Source organism: Macaca nemestrina, chromosome 1, assembly GCF_043159975.1.
Source record: "Macaca nemestrina isolate mMacNem1 chromosome 1, mMacNem.hap1, whole genome shotgun sequence".
Lineage (NCBI taxonomy): Eukaryota > Metazoa > Chordata > Mammalia > Primates > Cercopithecidae > Macaca > Macaca nemestrina.
The window spans coordinates 205,042,081-205,066,274 of NC_092125.1; the positions used below are offsets into that span (position 1 = coordinate 205,042,081).

The window sequence follows — 24,194 nt, forward strand, 5'->3', positions numbered from 1 at the left end:
CTCATTCTTCCTTTTTTTTTTTAACCAATTAACATCCTCATCTTCCTCTCCTTCCAGCCCCCGGCCTTCACACTACTCTTTCCCAGCCTCTGGTAGCCATCCTTGTCTCTATGTCCATGAGTTCAATTTGTGGGATCAATTTTTAGATCCCACAAATAAGTAAAAACATGAGAAGTTTGTTTTCCTGTGTCTGGTTTATTTCACTTAATGATCTCCAGTTAGTTCCATCCATATTGTTGCAAATAACAGGGTCTCTTTCTTTTTATGGTTGAATAGTACTCCATTGTGTATATGTAGATTTTCTTTATCCATTTATCTGTTGATGGACACTTAGGTTGCTTCCAAATCTTAGCTATTGTAAACAGTGCTGCAACAAACATTGGAGTGCAGATATCTCTGATATATTGATTTCCTTTCTTTTGGGTATATATCCAGCAGTGGGATTACTAGATCATATGGTAGCTCAGTATTTAGTCTTTTGAGGAACCTCCAAACTTCTCCAAAATGGTTACACTAATTTGCATTCCCACCAACAGTGTACGAGGGTTCCCTTTTGTCCACATCCTTGCCAACATTTGTTATTGCCTTTCTCTTGGATATAAGCTTCTCATTGTAGTTTTTCTTTTCTTTTTTTTTTGAAGTGGAGTCTTGCTCTGTCACCCAGGCTGGAGTGCAGTGGCACAATATCAGCTCACTGCAGCCTCCACCTCCCAGGTTCAAGTATTTCTTCTAGTCTCCCAGGTAGCTGGGACTACAGGTGCGTGCCACCACGCCCGGTCTCGATCTCCTGACTTAAGGTGATCCACCCACCTCAGCCTCCCAAAGTACTAGGATTACAGGCATAGCCACAGCGCCCAGCCTCACTGTAGTTTTGATTTGCATTTCTCTGATGATCAGTGATGCTGAGCACCTTTTCATATGCCTGTTTGTCATTTGTATGTCTTCTTTTGAGAAATGTCTATTCAAATCTTTTACACATTTTTCACTGGATTAGTTTTGAAATCTTTATTTTCTTCCTTAGAATCAAAGGAACTGTTATTATGGACATTTTTACCAAATTAACATATTTTGCTTGTTCCACTGGCCAGAGTTGAAACCCACACTCCTGGTATATAAGTAGGGGAAGAACTTTTTCTTATCTTTTTTCTTCCAATAAATTGAGTTAATATTCCTATTACAATTTAAAACAACAAAGTAAGATTTCCCAATGGAATCAAAACGTTGAGGGGGTGGAGATAGAGGAATGAAATCCTCAAAGCTCCATATTACCTCACGTGATATTGTGATATAGTAAGAAATATGTATTTGGTCTCTGGTCCTGGCACATAGTTCCTAAAACCCTTGGAATCTCCAAAGTGCTGTGTCTCTGTGAATACTAATGAATTGAGTGATGGCTGGGGCTCCAGGATAGCCTTAGGATGGGGGCTGGTTGCCAGGGGAACCAACCATGTGATTAGAGGGATAGAACTTTCAGTGCTGCCATCAACACATGATCTCCAGGGAGGGGAAAGGAGCTTTAGGTTGAGCTAATCACCAATGCCCAATGATGTAACCAATCAGGACATAATGAAGCCTCCATGAAGAATCAAAAGGACTGGTTCAGAAAGCTTCTGGACTGCTGAACACACGTAAGATCCTGGAGGTTGGTGTGCCCAGAGAGGGCAAGGTAGCTAGCTCCATGTCCTTTCCCCCCATACCTTGCCCTATGCATTTCTTCAACATGGCTGTTCATCTGTATTCTTTGTAATATTCTTTATAACAAATGGGTAAACATAATTAAAGTGTTTCCCTGAGTTCTGCAAGCCCTTCTAGGAAACTGATTGAACCCAAAGAGGGGGTTGTGGGAACCCCAATTTGGAGTCAGTTGGTCAGAAGCACAGGTCACATATGAGAGACAGTCTTGTGGGACTGAGCCCTCAACCTGTGGGATCTGATGCTATCTCCAGGTAGATAGTGTCAGAATTGAAGTGAATTACATAGGACTCCCAGCTGGTATCCTTTGGAGAATTGCTTGGTTAGTGTGTGGGAAAAACCACCCCACACATCTGGTGTCAAAAGTGCTGTGCTGACTGTGAAAATAGGAAAAACATTTTTGTTTTTGTTATCTCTGTACTTTTTCAAATAAAAAATTTATAAAAATAAAGAAGGAACATCAAATTGTTTATAGTATTATCATTAACAGGATTATGGGTAATTTTTAGTTTTGGTCTTTATACTTCATTGTTCAAATTTTCTACAACTCCACAAATTTTCTAAAACTTCATAGTACTTGTAAAGTCAGGGGAGAAGCATTTTTTTTTTTTTTTGAGATGGAGTTTCACTCTTGTTGCCCAGGCTAGAGTGCAATGGCACCATCTCGGCTCTCCGCAACCTCCACCTTCTGTGTTCAAGCGATTACCCCACCTTAGCCTCCCCAGTAGCTGGGATTACGGGCATGCGCCACCACACCCTGCTAATTTTGTATTTTTAGTAGAGATGGGGTTTCTCCATGTTGGTCAGGCTGGTCTGGAACTCCCGACCTCAGGTGATCCGCGCCCCTCGGCCTCCCAAAGTGCTGGGATTACAGGCATGAGCCACTGCGCCTGGCCTGAGAAAGCATTTTAAATCACTTATTTCTATGGATTTTCTTTGCAGAAAAACTGTTAATAAATTAGTACTACAGCTTAGGTAACATTTGACAAATATCGCTTATGACTCAGTAAAAATTCACAGAAAAACATTTCTTCTTCCAAAGGATACTCATCTTACGAAACCTGCCTAGAACTATTATACCTCGTTGGACTTACACCTCATTCTTCCCCATTATTTTTGAGACGAGGTCTCACTCTGCCACCCAGGCTGGAGAGCAGTGGTGCGATCGCAGCTCACTGTAGTCTTGACCTACCAGTCTCGAGCCATCTTCACACCTGAGTCTCCCGAGCAGCTGGGACTACAGGAAAGCACTACCATACCTAGCTTTTTTTTTTTTTTTTTTTTGTAGAGACAGGTCTCAGGAGGCTAATCTGGAACTCCTGAGCTCAAGTGATCTACCCACTTGAGCCTCCCAAAGTGCTAGGATTACAGGCATAAGCCACTGAGCCTGGCCCTTCTTCATATTTGACTTCACATTAAACGTGATGATAATGTGATATTCTGTTTAATACTGTGAAATATGTTCTGAAAGCCAAATTCACCACCTAGTGATTTTTTTATGTACTTTCCATACCCTGTACCTCAAGGTAATAAATAGGTGATTAAGACTTTCAGACATGAAAAGTCCCCAGTAAGAAAAGTAAATGTCAATGCTTTCATTTTCTTATCAAACACCACAATGGATATCCTAATGCATATTTTCTGGCATATAACATGTCAGACAGTTGTAAACATTTTCTTTTGGTCACACAATATACATCCCAACTCTGGATGTTTTTGTTTCCCTACTTAGGACTAGGATAACTCACCTCAAAATTAAATATAATTGCAACCAGTCTAGAACAGTTTCCCCAACAGACTTGATTTCCAAGAAATACTAATTTTTTTTTTTCTTTTTGAGATGGAGTCTCGCTCTGTAGCCCAGGCTGGAGTGCAATGGCGCGATCTCGGCTCACTGCAACCTCCACCTCCCAGGTTCAACGGATTCTCCTGCCTCAGCTTCCAGAGTAGCTGGGTTACAGGCACCTGCCCCCACGCCTGGCTAATTTTTGTATTTTTAGTAGAGACGGGGTTTCACCACGCTGACCAGCCTGGTCTCAAACTCCCATCCTCAGGTGATCCGCCCACCTCAGTCTCCCAAAATGCTGGGATTTCGCCACCTCCCCTGGCGAAATACTAATTTTTGCACCTATCAAACATAACATCAAAACTGGTTACTTCAACCATTTCCCAAGAAACACTTTACTATCTGATTTCATATGATATATTTTAATGCTAGTTATCTAAGTTTAATCAAGGCACTTCTAATAATTATTCTGAAAGTAATGCCCAAAACAGTCATTTAAAATCAAGATTTAAGTTTTCTCCCCAATGTACAGATTTGTTTAAGAGCTCTGGTAGTTTAGCTACAAAGATGGCTACCAACAACTCCTCCTATCAAGTGTTACAGTCATGAATAAGGACCAGCCTTCTCAAGCCAGCTCCCAGATGACTGAAGCATCCAAGTTGAGGCACCAGACATCAAAGTAAGGCCATACTGGATCCTCCAGCTCCAGCCCAGCCACTGTAACTTACACCACGTGAAACTGATAAGCTGCCCTAGTTTCTATCACATGGATCAGAAATAAGTCATTTTCACAGAGCCCTGCCCAAAATCCTGATTCACAGAATCATAAAAAATAAAATAGCTATTATTTTAGATCATTAAGTTTTGAGGTGACTGTGTAGCAATAGATAACTGATACTAGGGCATTCTGATTCAAAACTACAAGAAAAATATTAAGATCTTTAAAAAGTGCTTGAGGCCGGGTGCGATAGCTCATGCCTGTAATCCCAGCACTTTGAGAGGCTGAGGTGGGCGGATCACGTGAGGTCAGGGGTTCTAGACTACCCTAGCCAACATGGTGAAACCCTGTCTCTACTAAAAATACAAAATTAGCCAGGTGTGGTGACGAGTGCCTGTAATCCCAGCTACTCGGGAGGCTGAGCCAGGAGAAGCGCCTGAACCCGGGAGAAGGTCATTGCAGTGAGCCAAAGATTGTGCCACTGCACTCCAGCCTGGGCAGCTAAGACTCCATCTCAAAAAAATAAAAAAAATAAAAATAAAAAGTAAATATAGACACAAAAACCCTCAACAAAATACTAACAAACCAAATCCAGTGGCTATAAAAAAGGATTATATACCATGACCAAATGAAATTTATCCCAGGAATGCAAGATTGGATTAACATACAAAAGTCAATCAATGTAATACACCACACCAATAGAATAAAGGACAAAATCCATGTGATCATCTCAATAGACACAAAAAAAGTATTTGAAAATACCAACATCCTTTCATGATAAACAACACTTAACAAACTAGGAATAGAAAGGAATTTCCTCAACCTGATAAAAAGTGTCTAAAAAAATCCACAGCTGACATCAATACATCCTGTAACAACATACAGAGAAAGGCTGAGGGTTTTTATCCAAACATGAGGAATAAGACTAGAATGTCTACTCTTACCACTTCTATTCAACATTGCACTGGCTATTCTAGCCAGGGCAATTAGGCCCAGAAAAGAAATAAATAAAAAGTATCCAGATTGGAAAGAAAAAGTAAAACTATCCCTATTTGCGGATGACATAATCTTGTAAATAGAAAATTATAAGGAATCCACACAAAAAAATACTACTAGTTTAAACAAGCAAGTTCACCAAGTTTGCAGGTTACAAGATCAACAATGAAAAATCAGGCCAGTTGTGGTGGCTCATGCCTGTAATCCCAGCACTTGAGCCCAGGAGTTTAAGACCAGCCTAGGCAATATGGCAAAACCTAGTCTCTAAGAAAAATTGTAAAATTAGCCAGGTGTGGTGGCACATGCCTATGGTCCCAGCCACTCAGAAGGCTGAGGTGGGAGGTTTGCTTGAGCCCAGGAAGCAGAGTTTGCAGTGAGCAAAAATCACACCACTGCACTCCAGCCTGGATGACACAGCCAGATACTGTCTCAAAAAAAATAAATAAATAAATAATCAACTGTATTTCTATACATTTGCAATAAATAATCTGAAAATTAAAATTTTAAAAATTCCATTTAGCATGCAAAATAATGAAATACTTAAACAAAGTACAAGACTTGCAATGAAAACTATAAACCATCAATGAAAGAAATTAAGGAAAACCTAAATAAGTGGAAAAAATCCCATGTTCATAGATTAGAAGACTTCATATTGTTAAGATGGCAATATTCCCAAATCTACAGATTCAATGCAGTCGATATCAAAATCCCAACTGCCTTTTTCACAAAAAAGGACAAAACTGATGCTAAAATTCATATGGAAATACAAGGGATAGCCAGAACAGCCAAAATAATGCTGAAAAATAAGATCACAGTTAGAGGACTCAAAGTTACCAATTTCAAAGCTTACTACAAACTTACAGTAATCAAGACAATGTGGTACCAGCATAAGGATAAACATGTAGATCAATGGAATGGAACTGAGAGGCCAGAAATAAACTCATACATCTATGTCCAGTTGGTTGCAACAAGGGTGCCAAGACAATTCAATGGAGGAAAGGAAAGTCATTTCAACATATAATGCTGGGACAACTGGACATCCACCTGCAAGTGAGTGAATCCAGACAGACCCCTGTCTCACATCGTATAAAAAACTTAATTTGAAATGGATCAAAGATATGAAGGTAAGAGCTAACATAAAATTCCCAAAAGAAAAGATAGGTGTAAATTTTCATGATTTTGATTTAGGCAATGATTTCTTACATATGACACCAAAAACAATCAAAATTTTTTCTCTAAATTAGACTTCAAAATTCAAAAGTTATGGCCAGGCGCGGTGGCTCATACCTATAATATCAGCATTTTGGGAGGCCGAGGCGGGCGGATCACCAGGTCAGGAGATCAAGACCATCCTGGCTAACACGGTGAAACCCCGTCTCTACAAAAAATACAAAAAATTAGCCGGGCGTGGTGGCGGGTGCCTGTAGTCCCAGCTAGTCGGTAGGCTGAGGCAGGAGAATGGCGTGAACCCGGGATGCAGAGCTCGCAGTGAGCCAAGATCGCGCCACTGCACTCCAGCCTGGGCGACAGGGCAAGACTGCATCTCAAAAAAATACATTAATTAATTAATTAAATATACAAACTAAATGTACCAAATATATTCAACTCAAATATGTTCACAATATTAACAGTATTGTGCTCTCAACATTTAAATTGTCAACTGAGGTATTTAAAAATCTAACAAAATGTCGATACATTTCTTTGTAAAACAAGAATATCTTGCAAAAAAGCTTTAGTTCTTCTGTCACTAACTTCTCATATTTCTCTGTCCTACTTAAACACTTGACCTCTAGAAAGCTACCCCAAAAATAAAACAACGAATAATATTAATGACAGATACTAAGGCCATACTCTCATGGAGGAAGTTTGCTTCTAAGTGATTTGCAGAGCATATGGTCTTTTAATATTCTACATGATTTTCACTACCAAAAGAAGAGATGAAGAAAATTAGAGTTGACATGGAAGAGAAAATGTACTGAGAGCCTGAAAAAAAGAGAATATTTAGTCTGAAACTTAACAGAGGAGAAAGATCTTAGACTGAAAATACACAACTAGTTTGGCCTGTTTTTTATCTCCACATTAACACTAACATGAATTATTTGGGAAAAAAAGATATCTGCTTTTTTTTAAGGGAGGTAGGAAGGGAAGTGTGAAAAAAAAAAAAAAGCAGCAGCAGCAGCTTTGGTTCCTGGAAGAAAAGATATAAAAATATACAGGCCAGGCACGATGGCTCATGCCTGGAATCCCAGCACTTTGGGAGGCCAAGGAGGGTGGATCACCTGAGGTCAAGAGTTAGAGATCAGCCTGGCCAACATGGCGAAACTCCATCTCTACTAAAAATACAAAAATTAGCCAGGTGTGGTGGCACCCACCTGTAATCCCTGCTACTCGGGAGAATCACTTGAATTCGGGAGGCAGAGGTTGCAGTAAGCCAAAATAGTGCCACTGCACTCCAGCCTGGGAAACAGAGCAAGACTGTCTAAAAAAAAAAAAAACAAAAAAAAAAAAAACAACAAAAAAAAACTACAAGTTTCTAGTTGAACATTAAATCCAAGAAAATGATTCACATGAAGCAACTTATAACAACCAAACAATTGCAATAAATGTTTAAAATAGAGACTAGGCATATTACAACCTCTTGGTTCATCTCTTAAGATTACTTACTATGCAGAAGTAGATTTACTGTTAAAATAAACTTAAACTCAGGGCCCTCATTTGTACTGGCCCTTGCCAAGGCCACCAAGCTAAAAGGAAGACTGAATTATCTTTGTGCTGTCTCTATCGAAAATATTACAAAGTCATTGGCCGGGCGCGGTGGCTCATGCCTGTAATCCCAGCACTTTGGGAGGCCGAGACGGGCGGATCACGAGGTCAGGAGATCGAGACCATCCTGGCTAACACGGTGAAACCCCGTGTCTACTAAAAAAAATACAAAAAACTAGCCGGGCGAGGTGGTGGGTGCCTGTAGTCCCAGCTACTCGGGAGGCTGAGACAGGAGAATGGCGTAAACCCGGGAGGCGGAGCTTGCAGTGAGCTGAGATCCGGCCACTGCACTCCAGCCTGGGCGACAGAACGAGACTCCGTCTCAAAAAAAAAAAAAAAAAAAAAAAAAGAAAAAGAAAAACAGAGATTGATTTGCAATGACATTGTCTACTTTAGCAAGAAGGAATACAGCTAAACAGTGAGAACATAATAAAAAAGGGTTCGGGGACTGGGCACCGTGGCTCACGCCTGTAATCCCAATACTTCAGGAGGCCGAGTTGGGTGGATCACCTGTGGTCGGGAGTTGGAGACCAGCCTGGCCAACATGGTGAAACCCGGTCTCTACTAAAAATACAAAAATTAGCGGGGCATGGTGGCATGTGCCTATAATCCCAGCTACTAGGGGGTCTGAGGCAGGAGGATTGCTTGAACCTGGGAGGCGGGGGTTACAGTGAGCCAAGATTGAGCCACTGCACCCCAGCCTGGGTGACAGAGTGAGACTCAGTCTCAAAAAAAAAAAGGAACATCATTTAAAATAATAATTAGTTCCCATTCATTAAGAGCACATTATGCGACAGGTACTATGTTAAGCATATTACATATTATTTCTGATCATTTCAGCAGTTCTAAAAGGTAGGTGTATCATGTTAAATGTTATACAAATTTAACAGATAAACTGATAAGCAGGAGAATGTGTAACCTGCATAAAGACACGCAGCGGTCAGTACCACAGCCAGGATTCTAAACCACATTTATGACTCCATTGCACATTTATGACTGTATTGCACTGTTCCTTAGAAACAATTCCAAGAACCTTGAATCAGTAACCTAGTTATTCCATAATTAATGTTATATGTTACAAAGGACACCCCCTTTAACATTTAAACTCAGCCTGCTCTAGGCACCAGGTGTTCCATCTTGATCACACCAACCTACCTTTATCACCACTTTCCTCAACCTAACTTGGGACCTGATTAAGTACTAGAATCTCCTCAAACAAAACTCTCAGAAATAAAACTGCAACAAACTAAACAGTGGTTTTCTCAGGTATCAAATGGCCTTAAGATTAGAAGAACCGGAAGGGAGTATTTACTGAGAGCTATTTTGTTCCAAGTTATGGAGCTATAATCAGAGATTATATGATCTGTGGCAAACGGTAAAAGGAAGGCCTCCCTACCACTACCCTAACACCCCTGTACTGTTTGTGTTTCTCTTCTGTGAATGGTAATTAGACATTCTGTGGGTAACTGTGGTCTCCCCTAAGGGTTATATAGACCTGGTGTTGATCACATGAAAGTGGGGCCTGTATCAGATATAATCACAGGCTGGTAAGATAAAGACTTTTTTTTTTCTTCTGGACCTTCTCTGTATTTAGAGAAATCTGGATATGCTGGAGGCACTCCCAAGTAGCAGAGGTAAAGACGGCTTCTGCCACTAGCAAACACATGTGTTGTGAGTCAAGTAAGGGAGGTATCCCACTAGAAGACCACAAATTACAGAGGTGTGTGTTTTAGCTTGTGAGCCAGATATTACAGAAGCATACTAGTAACTCTGTACTTATTTCCCTTTTTCATCCTTGAGCCTTTGGTAACATACCAGATGTTACAGCCTGGTCTCAGCTGTGTTCTGCAGGAGTATTAAGAGAAGACTCTCCTCTGGGGCAGAAAATTAAAAGAAAGCAGCACCTCTGAGGTCAGCAAGGGATTCCCCAGGGGAAAGTGAATCTTTAGGAACAAAAGTCCTTGCTGTGAGCCCCAATTACTCCACCCCATGCTCAGAATCTCCTTCTAAAGCCAGCTCTGTGGGACCCTGGCTTTTATTTATTGAGATAGAAAGCAGTTTTTCCCTATCAAAAACAAAACCTTACTGTAAATCCAGGTCTGACTCCAAATCCCATATCCTTTGTTACATCATACTGCCTCCCAAATATACTATTAATAGAAAATTGTTCAGCCAGAGAATCATTTAAGAGGAGAAGGAGAAAGGAAGAGACGAGAGGAAAGAAGGGGGAGGGAGGGATTTCATCAAAGCAATAAAAACTCATTGTAGATTGGATGTAAAAGACAGAAATATTTAAATTAATTAGTATATATGGAGAGTAATATCTGATGCATTCAGCATGTGTTAATTCCCTTCCTTAGGAATAAGGATCATAGAGCCAAGTAGAAAAATGTGGTCTTATGTTTTGGCTTTTGAGGAAGTCCAAATATAATGATATTAGAACAGATATCCAACACCAACAACAAAAAACTCCATGTTTCCTTATTGAAAATTTTTTTTCACAGGTAAAAAGAACCCAGAATTGGGGTGAATTCATCAGTTCTCGGTTTCAGTCAAAAAGAGGAACACAGTATGCATGTCTCCAAAATGTATAAAAGCAAAAATACATGTAAATTCATGAATTCATTAAACTGCAAAATCACTTGCCATTTTATTTACTTTAAGACAATAAGGTGTATCTTTCTGTAACTGCTAAAAGCTACACTTCAGATTGCAGGTCACTTGTATACAAGTTCCCCTTTCAAAAACACCCTCCCAACTCAAACCCCTTCCTGTTTTTCAACCTTGTATGTTTACTTTCACATCTGCTGCAAAAGATAAAAGCAACAATGGAGACATCAACCACATGACTGTGTTCTACCCAACCGGAAATAAAGCTCTGAAGCCAGACTTGCTATGAAATGGGTCTTTAGAATACTCAGGCATAAAAATGTTACAGTATAAGTCTGGATCAAATCCAAAGATCACCACTAGACAAAACCAGGTGCAGCTATATTACATATGTTTATATATAATAATCATTAGACATATCCAATTTAAGTAGAAAAATGCATAAGTCAAGATGTAAAAATTATTCTCAATGGAAGATTAGTCTCTCCCATCTCCATGAGGTCAGATTTTATCAAAGGGAAAAGGGAACTAACATTTATTGAGGACCTCTGACAGGCACACTACAAGGTTTTTATTATTCTATAGGTTCTCTGCAATGTATTATGCTTATTCTACAGAAGAAACTGAAGTGTTGAAAAGTACTTTCACAAGATCACAATTAGTAAGAAATCATTGGCTTTGACAGAAGAAGATCCAAATCTCTCCTTCCCCACCCACTCATGGACAAAAGTAAAGGTATAGTTGTAAAAAATACTGGGTTTGAAGCGAATTTTCACTTGCTAGTTGTGTAACTTTGGACACGTTACTGAACTTTTGGCTGGGTTAATACCTACTCCAAAGAGCTGTGATGAAGATTAAATGCAAAAATAACAATGGGTAACATTTATTCGGTGCTGGGCACTGTTCTAAGTATTTCATATATTAAGCCATTTAATCATCAAAACAACCTTAAAAGATATGTATTTGTATCATACCTATATTACAGAATGATTAGAAGTGAGGTGATATGGTTTGGCTCTGTATCCCCACCCAAATCTCATCTTGAATTGTAATTTTTGCATTTTTTTTTAGTAGAGATGGGATTTCACCATGTTTGGCCAGGCTGGCCTCGAACTTCTGACCTCAGGTGATCCACCTGCCTCAGACTCCCAAAGTGCTGGGATTACAGGCATGAGCCACCACGTCTGGAATATAATTTTTTTTTTGAGACGAGGGACTCGCTATGTTGCCCAGGCTGGTCTCAAACTCCTGGGCTCAAGCAGCCTCCCACATCGGCCTCCCAAAATGCTGGGATTACAGGCATGAACCCCATCTTTCATATTTTTGTGATCACATATAAAACATAGAGTCCTGCTCCCTTAATATGTATTAAATGAAGGATCGTGTCTTTCCTCTGCTCAAAATCCTCCCAAGAACTCCTGTCTCCGAATAAAATGCGAAGTCATCAACACAGTCAATAAGGCACTACAATGATTTGCTCTTTCTCCTACCTATGACCTCTCTGAATTAAACTCCTACTACTTTTCCCTAGATCATTGTGACCCAACATGCTGGATCAATGTTTCTCATACACACCAAACCCACTTAACTTTTGTGCGTTTTGTTCTTCTGCCTGGGATACTCTTCCCCAGATACCTGTACAGCTCACTGTCTTACTCCATTTAGGACTCTGCTCCAGTGTCACCTTATCAGAAATATCACCCTTATCTAAAATGTACACCCCACCTGCCTCATTGTCTTCCGTTTTACTTTCCCTGATCCTCACTAAAATCTGATGTCTTATGTTCTATCACCAATTTATACATTTATTATTTATCCTCTACCACTAAAATGTAAGTTCCAGGCTAGATGTGGTAGCTCATATCTATAATCCCAGCACTTTGGGAGGCCAAGGCAAGAGACTACTTGAGCCCAGGAGTTCAAAACCAGAATGGGCAACATATGGAGACCCCATTCCTACAAAAAATTTCATTTAAAAATTAGCCAGGATGGTCGGGCGCAGTGACTCATGCCTGTAATCCCAGCACTTTGAGAGACCACAGTGGGCGGATCACAAGGTCAGGAGTTCAAGACCAGCCTGGCCAATATGGTGAAACCCTGCCTCTACTAAAACTACAAAAATGAGCCGGGCATGGTGGTGAGTGCTTGTAGTCTCAGCTACTCAGGAGGCTGAGGCAGGAGAATCGCTTGAACTCAGGAGACAGAGGTTGCAGTGAGCCGAGATCATGCTACTGCACTCCAGCCTGGACGACAGAGCGAGACTCCATCTCAAAAAAAAAAAAAAAAAAAAAAAAAATTAGCCAGGCATAGTGGTGTGTGCCTGTAGTCTCAGCTCCTCAGGAGGCTGAGGTGGGAGGACTGCTTGAGCCCAGGAGGTTGAGGCTGCAGTGAGCTGTGACCACACCTGGGCAATAGAGAAGGAACCCGTCCCAGAAAAAGAAATAAGCTGCACAAGAACAGACATCTCTAATTTATTCACTGCTATGTCCCAATGTACTTATGATAGTGCCTTCTAAATAGTGAACAATCAGTAAGTATTTATTACATGAATAAGTGGTAGATGTTTTAGTTATCTATTACTATATAGTAAAATACCCCCCAAAACATGGTGGCTTAAAACAACAAGCATTTATTATTGCACAGTTTCTGTGGATGAAGAATCCAGGCATGACTTAGCTAGGTGACTTTGACTCGGGGTCTTTTTTTTTTTTTTTTTCCTGAGATGTAGTCTCACTCTGTCACCCAGAGCTGGAGTGCAGTGGCACAATCTTAGCTCACTAAACCTCCGCCTCTCAGGATCAAGCCATTATCCTGCCTCAGCCTCCCAAGTATGCTGGGACTACAGGTGCGCAACACCATACCCAGCTAACTTTTGTATTTTTAGTAGAGACAGGGTTTCGCCATGTTGGCAAGACAGGTCTCGAATTCCTGACCTCAGGTGATCCACCCACCTTGGCCTCCCAAAGTACTGGGATTACAGGCGTGAGCCACGTACCCGGCCAGGGGTTTTCATGAAGCTGTAGTAAAGCTGTCTACTGCATTTGCATTCATCTCAAGGCTCAACTCTGCCTGGAGAATCTGCTTCCAAGATCACTCACACCAAAGATCTGCATCCAAGCTTACTGACAGACCTCATTTTTTTACCACATGGACATCTCTACAGGCTGCCTGAGTGTTCTCAGGATATGGTAGCTAGTGGTCCCAGGGAGAGGGAGAGAGCCAGAATCCCAAGAGAGAAGCCACAGTATTTTATAACCTAATCTTAGAAGTGACATTCCATCACTTTTGCTGTATTCTATTCACTAGCCCCCACTCAAGGGGAGGAAATTACACTAAGGGTATGCATACTAGGAGGCAGAGAAAATTGGGGGCCATAATAAAGGCTGCCTACTACAGTATGCATAATAAAAATTTTTTTAAAAAAAACAAAAAAACTTGCCCTTTAGTTATATATTATTTAGTATATTTATTTAAATATGATTCTATGATCATTATGCAATTATTCATCCCAATGCTAGTCTTTTCAATCTTACAAAATATCAGAGAGAATACATGAAATACTGAACATTTCTTATTAACCAGTGTTCATTAATGGTCAGAGATAATACAACTAGCAAGGATAAGTCAACAAAAATGGCATCTGGACAAAAAAAGACTTATTGGGTAAATCTTGCTAAGTAGATGAGTCTGACCTTTACTATTTAATCATTATAGGCATCATCTTTAGGAGATGGAATGGCACTTAATAAAAGACCAGCTTTTTATATTACAATTAAAGAAATAATAAAAATTCAAAGGTTACTTAGTAAGCTAGAGGATATATCAATCTACTGTTAAGAAATAAAAAGGTTGCCAAGTGCGGTGGCTCACACCTCTAATCCCAGCGCTTTGGTAGGCCAAGGCAGGTAGATCACCTGAGGTCAGGAGTTCGAGACCAGCCTGGCCAACACAGTGAAACCCTGTCTCTACTAAAATACAAAAATTAGCCGGGTGTGGTGGCACACGCCTGTAATCCCAGCTACTTGGGAGGCTGAGGCAGGAGAATCACTTGAATCCGGCAGGTGGAGATTGCACTGAGCCAAGATCCCATCACTGCACTCCAGCCTGGGTGACAGAGTGAGACACCGTCTCAAAAAAAAAAAAAAAAAGAAAGAAAGAAAGAAAGAAAAAGGTTTTAAGGCTAATTACACATACCCGATTATCAGAATCAAACAGTGCATCACGGCCAAGTGTGTTGGCTCACACCTATAATCCCAACACTTTGTGAGGCCGAGTCAGGAGGATCTCTTAAGACCAGGCTGGGCAACATTGTAAGATCGTCTCAGGCTGGGCACAGTGGCTCACACCTGTAATCCCAGCATTTTGGGAGGCCGAGGTGGGTGGATCATGAGGTCAGGAGTTCGAGACCAGCCTGGCCAATATGGTGAAACCCCGACTCTACTAAAAAATACAAAAATTAGCCGAGCATGGTGGCACACACCTGTAGTCCCAGGTACTTGGGGAGGCTGAGGCAGAAGAATTGCTTGAACCCAGGAGGCAGAGGTTGCAGTGAGCTGAGATAGCTCCAGCCTGAGCAACAGAGTAAGACTCCATCACAAAAAAAAAAAAAAAATTCCTGCCTCTAAGAAAAGTTTTTAAAATTGGTGGGGCATGGTGGCATGTACCTGTAGTCCCAGATACTCAGAAGGCTGAAGTGGGAGGACTGCTTGTGCCCAAGAGTTCAAGGTTAGAGTGAGCCATGATTGCCCCACTGCACTCCAGCCTGGGCAACAGAATGAGACAGAGGATAAGAAGATAACAATAAATCTTCAGAGAAGAAGATATCTTTAAAACCTCTTTTCTCTACCAGGTTTCTTATTCTTGGTCTCCTTTCCCTTAAGTAGCTCTCCTTTACTTTATTTACTTGGCAACAACTATTTCCAACCTAACACCATTATCTGGAGACTATCTAAATATAAAATATAATTTTATAGGCCAGGCATGGTGGCTCACGCCTGTAATCCCATCACTTTGGGAGGCCAAGGCAGGCAGATCACGAGATTAGGAGTTCAAGACCATCCTGACCAACACGGTGAAACCCCATGTCTACTAAAAATACAAAAATTAGCTGGGCGTGGTGGCACCTGCCTGTAATCCCAGCTACTTAGGAGGCTGAGGCAGGAGAATCGCTTCAACCCAGGAGGCAGAGGTTGCAGTGAGCCAAGATCATGCCATTGCACTCTAGCCTGGGTGACAGAGAGACTCCATCTAAAAAAAAAAATATATATATATATATATATATATAAAAAATTAATTTTTTTTTTTTTTTTTTTTTGAGACGGAGTCTTGCTCTGTCACCCAGGCTGGAGTGCAGTGGCCAGATCTCAGCTCACTGCAAGCTCCGCCTCCCGGGTTTACGCCATTCTCCTGCCTCAGCCTCCCGAGTAGCTGGGACTACAGGCGCCTGCCACCTCGCCCGGCTAAGTTTTTGTATTTTTAGTAGAGACGGGGTTTCACCGTGTTAGCCAGGATGGTCTCGATCTCCTGACCTCGTGATCCGCCCGTCTCGGCCTCCCAAAGTGCTGGGATTACAGGCTTGAGCCACCGCGCCCGGCAAAAAATTAATTTTATAAATAAAATACTATTTACATTTTCACTGGAAAAACCACAAAGTATACTATGTGGATTTTCTTGCCTCCAAAAGCAATTGTGTTATTTCAAGTGTTGAGGATGCCAGAAAGCTTGAAGATTTAAAAATAACCTCACAAAGAGCTCATTTTCAACACCAGATGGAAAGAAATTACTCTAAAGACACATGTGTAGGAAGACATATATACAATATCATATGACACCATGCAAAAGGTTTATATAATTACATAATACCATCAAGATTAGAAAGACTGCAGGTAGTAAGCTGGCAACAGTGTCGATCCTCTGAATCATTAAAAAAAGAGAAAAGGGCAAGAAACAGCAAGTGGGTGGTAGCAAAAATTTTTTAAAAGCCTTTACTTTAAGCTGCCTTCCATGTGTCCCTATTGCATGCTGAAATGGTTGGCAGGTAAAATTTGAGGGCTTAAATCCTTGGCACTCTTGAGAGTCCTGCCTGTGTCCATATGGCCAAAAACTGGGGAGGGAAGGGGGAATGGGATGAATTTCAACAATCTGTGTGAAATGTATTATTAAGGTGAAACACTCTTCACTTGAATACATGTAGAACTTCTAATTGGTAAATTAAAATACGTGCTTGGCATCTAAGTTAAGGCAGCATTTCTTTATAAGATATGTTTAAAGATATGCCATTAAGACCCATTGTGTTAAAATGATTTAATAGGATTACTTAAGAATATATGTAAGTACTAATAGCTGTGTGTCAATCACAACTAAACCTTGGCCTAATACTATGTATTCGTAAATCACCAAAAATATACATTTATATTATACTTATGGTTTACAGGCTTAAATTTAACCAATTCAAAATAACTCTATTAGCTAGATGTGATGGCACACACCTGTAGTCCCAGCTATTTGGGTGACTGAGACAGGAGGATCACTTGGGCCCAGGGGTTCAACAGCAACCTCAGCAACATAGAGAGCCTCCCATATAAATTTTTAAAAATTAAAATAGGCCAGGCGCCATGGCTCACACCTGTAATCCCAGCACTTTGGGAAGCCAAGACAGGCAGATTTCTTGAGCCTAGGAGTTCAAGACTAGTCTGGTCAAGATGGCAAAACCCAGTCTCTAAAAATATAAAACATTAGCCAGGTGTGGAGCCTGTAGCTCCAGATACTCAGGAGGCTGAGGTGGGAAGATCACCTGAGCCTGGGAAGCTGATGCTGCAGTGAGCCATGATCACACCACTGCACTCCAGCCCGGGTGATGGGAGTAAGACCCTGTCTCATAAAATTAATAAATAAATAAAAATAAAATAATCCTACGCTTTAATATAGTTAAATCACTGGGAGTTTCTCACTCGAAACTTTTCTATCGTAACTTTTTTATGGTTTCATGCAGATATTATAACAAATATAATGCATGGGCAAAAGTTTTCTGAGTGAATATTAATGTAGAAAGTACCAAAACCTCAATCTATGTTGTGTCCAGTGCTAGGATTCAAACAAACAGAGGGCCTACCGAAAGCTGATCTGCATTAGGGTGACCTTTGTGGAGGATGGAATCAGGCTGCATCTATAAATAACAATTAACTACAGGAGTATAGATTATATCCAATCTTATTTGATTATCTCCACCTATTTCCAAAAAAAATGGAGGTGTTCCTGTCTCTATTAATAGATACTAGATAACAGAATAGAATTATTGAATATAGAATTAGATAATAGAAAATAATCTTAATAGAGCATCTATTGCCTATTCCAATCTAATTTATTGATATAAACTTAGTCATATTTCTTATCCATTCCATCAGACAGATAATCTTGCCCCTTCCTACCCACCCTGCCAAGATTTCTTTAACCTTACCCAAGCTCTACTCCACTTAGCTTAGAAACAATTTTAATCTCTACAAGTAGAGATCACCCTGAGAGTCGAGGGCCTAGATTAATTGGGTGGAACTGACCCAAAGAGTCATCAGCTACAGAAGAGGGAGAGCAGCAATTCAATAAACCATCACAGTTTAATCCACATAGATTTAATTTGGGGATAAGAGATAACTCGCGGCCGGGCGCGGTGGCTCAAGCCTGTAATCCCAGCACTTTGGGAGGCCGAGACGGGCGGATCACGAGGTCAGGAGATCGAGACTATCCTGGCTAACACAGTGAAACCCCGTCTCTACTAAAAATACAAAAACAAAACTTAGCCGGGCGAGGTGGCAGGCGCCTGTAGTCCCAGCTACTCGGGAGGCTGAGGCAGGAGAATGGCATGAACCCGGGAGGTGGAGCTTGCAGTGAGCTGAGATCCGGCCACTGCACTCCAGCCTGGGTGACAGAGCGAGACTCCGTCTCAAAAAAAAAAAAAAAAAAAAAGAGATAACTCGCAAAAAAGAGAACTGCTCTTGGCCGGGCACGGTGGCTCATACCTGTAATCCCAGCACTTTGGGAGGCCAAGGCAGGCAGATCACCTGAGGTCAGGAGTTCAAGACCAGCCTGACCAGCATGCAGAAACCCCGTCTCTACTAAAAATACAAAATTAGTCAGGCATGGTGGCACATGCCTGTAATCCCAGCTACTAGGCAGGCTGAGGCAGGAGAATCGCGTGAACCTGGGTGGTGGAGGTTGCGGTTAGCTGAGACCACACCATTGCACTTCAGCCTGGGCAACAAGAGCAAAACTCTGTATAAGAAAAAAAAAGAACTGCTCTTAATTGCAATAATAAAATAATAAAAATAATAAAACAGTAAATAATTTAAAAGCATGATGCTAGAATGTCTCTGGAATTTCTATATAGAAAGGACTTTGGGGCTGGATGCTGTGGCTCATGCCTGTAATCCCAGCACTCTGGGAGGCTGAGGCAGGTGGATCACTTGAGATCAGGAGTTCCAGATCAGCCTGGCCAACATGGTGAAACCCCGTCTCTACCAAAGAATGCAAAATTTAGCCAGGCATGCTGGTGCATGCCTGTAGTCCCAGCTACTCGGGAGGTTGAGGTGGAAGAATCGCTTGAATCCGGGAAGCAGAAGTTGCAGTGAGCCGAGATCATGCCATTGCATTCCAGCCTAGGCAACAGAGCAAGACCCTGCCTTGAAAAAAAAAAGAAAGGACTTTCAAGGATAGCAATTTGACTGGAAGGAGAGACAGAATATTTGGATATCAAGCTCTCAGTTCCTACCTAGATTGCATATTTACTTACGGTGACTTAGTGGAAAGCTGACAAAGTTAGCAGATAGGGAATATTAAAGTCTCTTCAAGCTACTCCTTGAATTATACTGGCTGCTGTTCTCCAAAGTTCAAAGAGCTAGCCAATTTATTTTCAAATATTTTAAGTGGATACAATCCCATTTAAATAAAAATAATCGGCAAAATAAGTATAAACAGACTTTCATCATAATCGGATTTTCCGAAAACCAATATTTGAAGCGAAGTGTCAGTAAGGTGGGTAGTTCTAAATGAGATCACCACTCAGCATAAAATATCAAAGTTCTCCTTTCTAACACCTCCAAGTTCAGAGTACTCCTCACTGCTACAGCATTTTTCTTTATCTTTCTCTTTATGTACTCATTAAATAGCAGCAGAGTAAATCAAAATACTAGTCTAACCCAGTGTGCACTCCAGAGTATTTGTTATATTGCATTTTACTAAACACACCAGGAACCCACTCTTAAAAAGGACACACAGTAAAAGCCACCAGTGACATACCAAGAAACTTAAATGAACAACAAAAAATCACACACATTTGGCATCTGTCTCTCCTCTCCTCTAACTAAATGCTATGATAAATGCAATCAAGCAATTATTTTCTTTTTTCTCTTTGAAACAGAATTTCACTCTGTTGCCCAGGCTGGAATGCAGTGGTCTCAAACTCGAAGGCTCGAGCTATCCGTGGGCTTCAGCCTCCCAAAGTGCTGGGATTACAAGCATAAGCCACTGCACCTAGCTAGCAATTACTTTTCAATAATTTTGGATCCTTTACACAAATAAGGCCCATAACTGATTAATTCAGAGGCCATCTTTGGAGGCTTTATTTAGAGGAAAAAAACAAAGTTATTCATAAGAAAAGTTATTGGAATTATTGTTGTTTAGCTCACAAACAAAATAAAGTGTTCCATGTTCAAGCAATTAAAGAAAAAAATCAAATTTAGAGGAAGCAATGAATCCACACCTGAATATGCATTTAACCAAACACAAACTTGATGAAACTCAGAAAAATACAGACCACTGGCTGGGTATGGTGGTTCACGCCTGTACTCCCAGCACTTTGAGAGGCCGAAGTGGGCAGCTCACGAGGTCAAGAGACAGAGACCATCACGGCCAACATGGTGAAACCTCGTCTCTACTAAAAATACAAAAATTTAGCTGGGTGTGGTGGTGCGCCCCTGTAGTCCCAGCTACTCAGGAGGCTGAGACAGAAAAGACAAGAAAAACAAAAATACACTGACAACACTTACGCTGTCCTGCCTCTTAGATAACAAGGAAACAAACTGTGGTCTACATGTATGCTCCTCTTGATTTCAGAACCAAACTCAGCCCCTGATGGCCACTGATATTCTAAAGTTATGAATCAGATTAGCAATATTTAAATTGGATTACTACATTAAAAAAAGCAGTGTGAGCAAACTCTATCATTCACACCAAAAATTACACACAAGGCATGGTGGCTCATGTCTGTAATACAGACTAGGCTGGGCACAGTGGCTCATGTCTGTAATCCCAGCACTTTTGGAAGCAGAGGTGAGATGATCATTTGAGCTCAGGAGTTTGAGACCAGCAGTTTGAGACCAGCCTGGGCAACATAGCGGACCCCGTGTTTTAAAAAAAAAAAAAAAAGGCTGGGCGTAGTGCATGTCTGTAGTCTCAGCTGCTCGGGAGGCTGAGGTGGGAGAACCACTCGAACCCAGGAATTCAAGACGGCAGTGAGCCAGGATCATGCCACTGCCCTCCAGCTTGGGCAACGAGGTAAGACCCCTGTCTCTAAAAACATATGTATACAGGGCTGGGCACAGTGGCTCATGCCTGTAATCCCAGTATTTTGGGAAGCCGAGGCGGGTGGATCATTTGAGGGCAGGAGTTCAAGACCAGCCTGACCAACATGGTGAAACCCCGTCTCTACTAAAAATACAAAAGTTAGGTGGGCATGATGGCAAGTGCCTGTAATCCCAGCTACTTGGGAGCCTTAGCCAGGAGAATTGCTTAAACCCAGGAGGTGGAGGTTGCAGTGAGCTGAGATGGCGCCACTGCAGCCAGCCTTTGTGACAGAGTAAGATTCAAAATAAATAAATAAATAAACCCACACAGAGATATCAAAGCAAGGGTTATTATAGAGTAGTTCTATTTGGTTGGACAATACAAAGAAAAGGAGAATAAAGGTGGAAAGGTAGATTGTAGCCATATTGCGTAAGAACTTACAAGACATTTGGTATAAAACAATTAAATGTTGGGAGAGGCCGGGTGAGGTGGCTCACATCTGTAATCCCAGCACTTTGGGAGGCCCAGGCAGGAGGATCCCTTGAGCCCAGGAATTCAAGACCAGCCTAGGCAACATAGTGAGACTGTCTCTACAAAAAAACAAAAAGAAATTAGCCAAGCATGGGGGCACACGCCTGTAGTCCCAGCTACTAGGGAGGCTGAGGCAGGAGGATCACTTGAGCCCAGGAGTTCAAGGCTGCAGTGAGCCTTGATCACGCCACTGCACTCCAGCCTGGGTGACAGAATGAGACCCTGTTTAAAAAAAAGAAAAAAATTGTTGGGAGAATTTTGGTAAAACCTACAGATTAAAAACATTTATTTCTAAGCCTGAATTCAAACATACAAGGAAAAATGTGGTTTTGTTGGTAGAAGAGGAATCAGAAGGTTGGCACTCTGAACTTAGGTTGGCACTCTGAACTTATGTTCAACAATGAGTTCACCTTTTTTTGAGACAGTTTTGCTCTGTTGCCCAGGCTGAAGTGCAGTGGTGCAATCTTGGCTCACTGCAACCTCCGCCTCCCAGGTTCAAGCGATTCTCCTGCCTCTGCCTCCTGAGTAGCTGGGATTACAGGCACATGCCATCACACCCAGCTACTTTTTTTGCATTTTTAGTACAGATGGGGTTTCACCATGCTGGCCAGGCTAGTCTCGAACTCCTGACCTCAAGTGATCCACCCGCCTTGGCCTCCCAAAGTGCTGGGATTACAGGCGTGAGCCACCGTGCCCGACTGAGTTCATTTTTAATAGAGGCAAAGATCACTGTACTTGTTTCCCCAGGTGTATGAATAATATCTATCTTTACCTTAAATATAAGCTTCTTATAGAAAACACATGGAATTAACCACTTTGATTCTAAGGCAATCTGGTGTTCAGTTATTCCATCTATTTTTTAATCTGCCATTTATTGAGTGCTTACTGTGTGCCAGATAGCACGTACGCTACATGGATTATCTTAATAACAGCCCAAACCAAAAATTTTACAACTGGCGAAGAACTGATTACACTTTCAATTTGCAGAAAAGGGAAATGAAGAGTACACATCAAGTTTCCACAAAAAGTACGAGTTAGTGCTACATTAACAAAATTGGGACCAGAAGAAACATATACAGGCTATGTATCCTGCTTTTAGTTAAAGGGATCTAATCAATTAACATGTTTGCCAGGACTGAGAATACAGAAAACAACAATGAGCAACAGCATTGACTACAGTACATCCTCAAGAGAGTCTAAATCCACTGTAATAATACCCAAGACACAAGACACAACCATTTCTTGCCATTTTCCCTAAAAACAGAAGGGAACAAAATAGAAGCTGTGAAATCATCCAGACTACTTAAAAAAAAAAAAAAAAAAAAAAAAAAAGCATCTAAAAAAAAAAAAGAAAGAAAAAACTATCTCCTAATGAGCAACTACATGCCAAAAAACAAGTCTCCACAGACTAGCCATTTATGGCAGGGTACGGGGCACAGTTAGAGAAACAACAGGATGACAGTCGCTATCATGTGGCCAGAAACCAGTCCATCAGCAATCTGTTTCACGTGAGATCACTTTCTCTCAAGAGAACGCCTGTTCTCGGGGAGCATGACCCTGTTTTGGCAAAACCTCCCCAGGAATAATGGCCTGCTGGTCAATCTCGGAGGGCGAGCCCAGACCCGGCCTCTCCACAGGTACAGCAGTCCAGCGAGCACGGGGGAAGATTTCCAGGCCGACAGATGCGCGAACTGAAAAAGGAGGTCACGAAGCTGAGAGAATAGATTTAACCCTCTGCTCGCTGGGAACCGTGAAGACTTAGGGGGAACGTGTTTTTCAATGATGCAGGCGTCGGTGGCGGGAAGGCCTGCGAAGTCCTGCCAGGGCTCCCTGCAGCCCTCAGATACCGCCTGACTTCTGCAGACAGCCCTGCTCCCTCGCCAGGAAGAAATCGCTCCGCGGCTGCACGCAACACCTTCACCGTCTGAAACCTGCGATTCTCCGCATTTGGTTTTCTCCCGAGGCTCCTGCACACCGCACCGTGATTGATGCACCCGAGGGGACCGATTTTCCCTCGTCAAAAATACACCCCAAGCCTAACTTTCCAACGCTCCCGCGACGCAACCCCTTCCCTTTCCTCAGCGGCTCCAGCCCGCCCCTCGCTCCTCGGGCCGCGTCCCGGCTAGCGTCCCAGTGTGCGCACGAGGCCCCTCCGCGGGAGAGCCCGCGCCCCGGCCCGGGGCCTGTGGGGTGCTGCAGACAAAGAGGCTGCAGCGCCGCCGCGGCCGCCAGGACCGTCCCCACGGGGACAGCTCCACGCCCCCCGCCCCGGCTCCCGCGCCGCCGCCGCCGCCGCCTCGCCTTACCGGTGGCTCCGGGGCCGGGCTCCTGCGCCCTCCACTGCTGCAGCCGGACGAACAATGGCAGGAGGAGACGCCGGCGTCCCAGGCTCGGGCCCTCTGCGGCTCGCGGGCCCTCCGGCTGCTGCTGGCTGACTGACTAAGCCCACCAGCGGAGGGAGGGAGCGAGCGAGCGAGCGAGCAGGCGAGCGGCCCTGGCGCGCGCCCTCCCGCCTTCCCTCTGCCAGGCGAGGCCAGCCCGGCC

General features: G+C 42.3%; 1 protein-coding gene and 1 long non-coding RNA gene across 52 annotated transcripts in view; one reads left to right on the plus strand and one right to left on the minus strand.

Annotated features, from left to right (window-relative positions):
* Nucleotides 1-24,194, minus strand: part of LOC105495208 (erythrocyte membrane protein band 4.1) — a 234,181-nt gene that overhangs the window by 179,314 nt on the left and 30,673 nt on the right. For 9 of the 50 annotated variants that reach the window (XM_071097414.1, XM_071097401.1, XM_071097348.1 and 6 more), the window contains exon 1: nt 23,957-24,173. The exons of 40 other annotated variants lie outside the window; for them this stretch is intronic. The gene's annotated coding sequence lies outside the window, so the exon portion shown is untranslated. Of the gene's footprint in view, nt 1-23,956; nt 24,174-24,194 lie in introns of those variants that run through there. One more of the 50 variants, XM_071097320.1, reaches the window with a different exon arrangement.
* LOC139363489 (uncharacterized) lies at nt 1,505-10,596 on the plus strand. 2 transcript variants are annotated; one of them, XR_011623962.1, is made up of 3 exons: nt 1,505-1,628; nt 9,756-9,866; nt 10,460-10,596. It is a non-coding gene; the product is annotated as an uncharacterized lncRNA (long non-coding RNA). The 2 variants fall into 2 exon arrangements; XR_011623961.1 differs by lacking the exon at nt 1,505-1,628 and adding an exon at nt 9,085-9,221.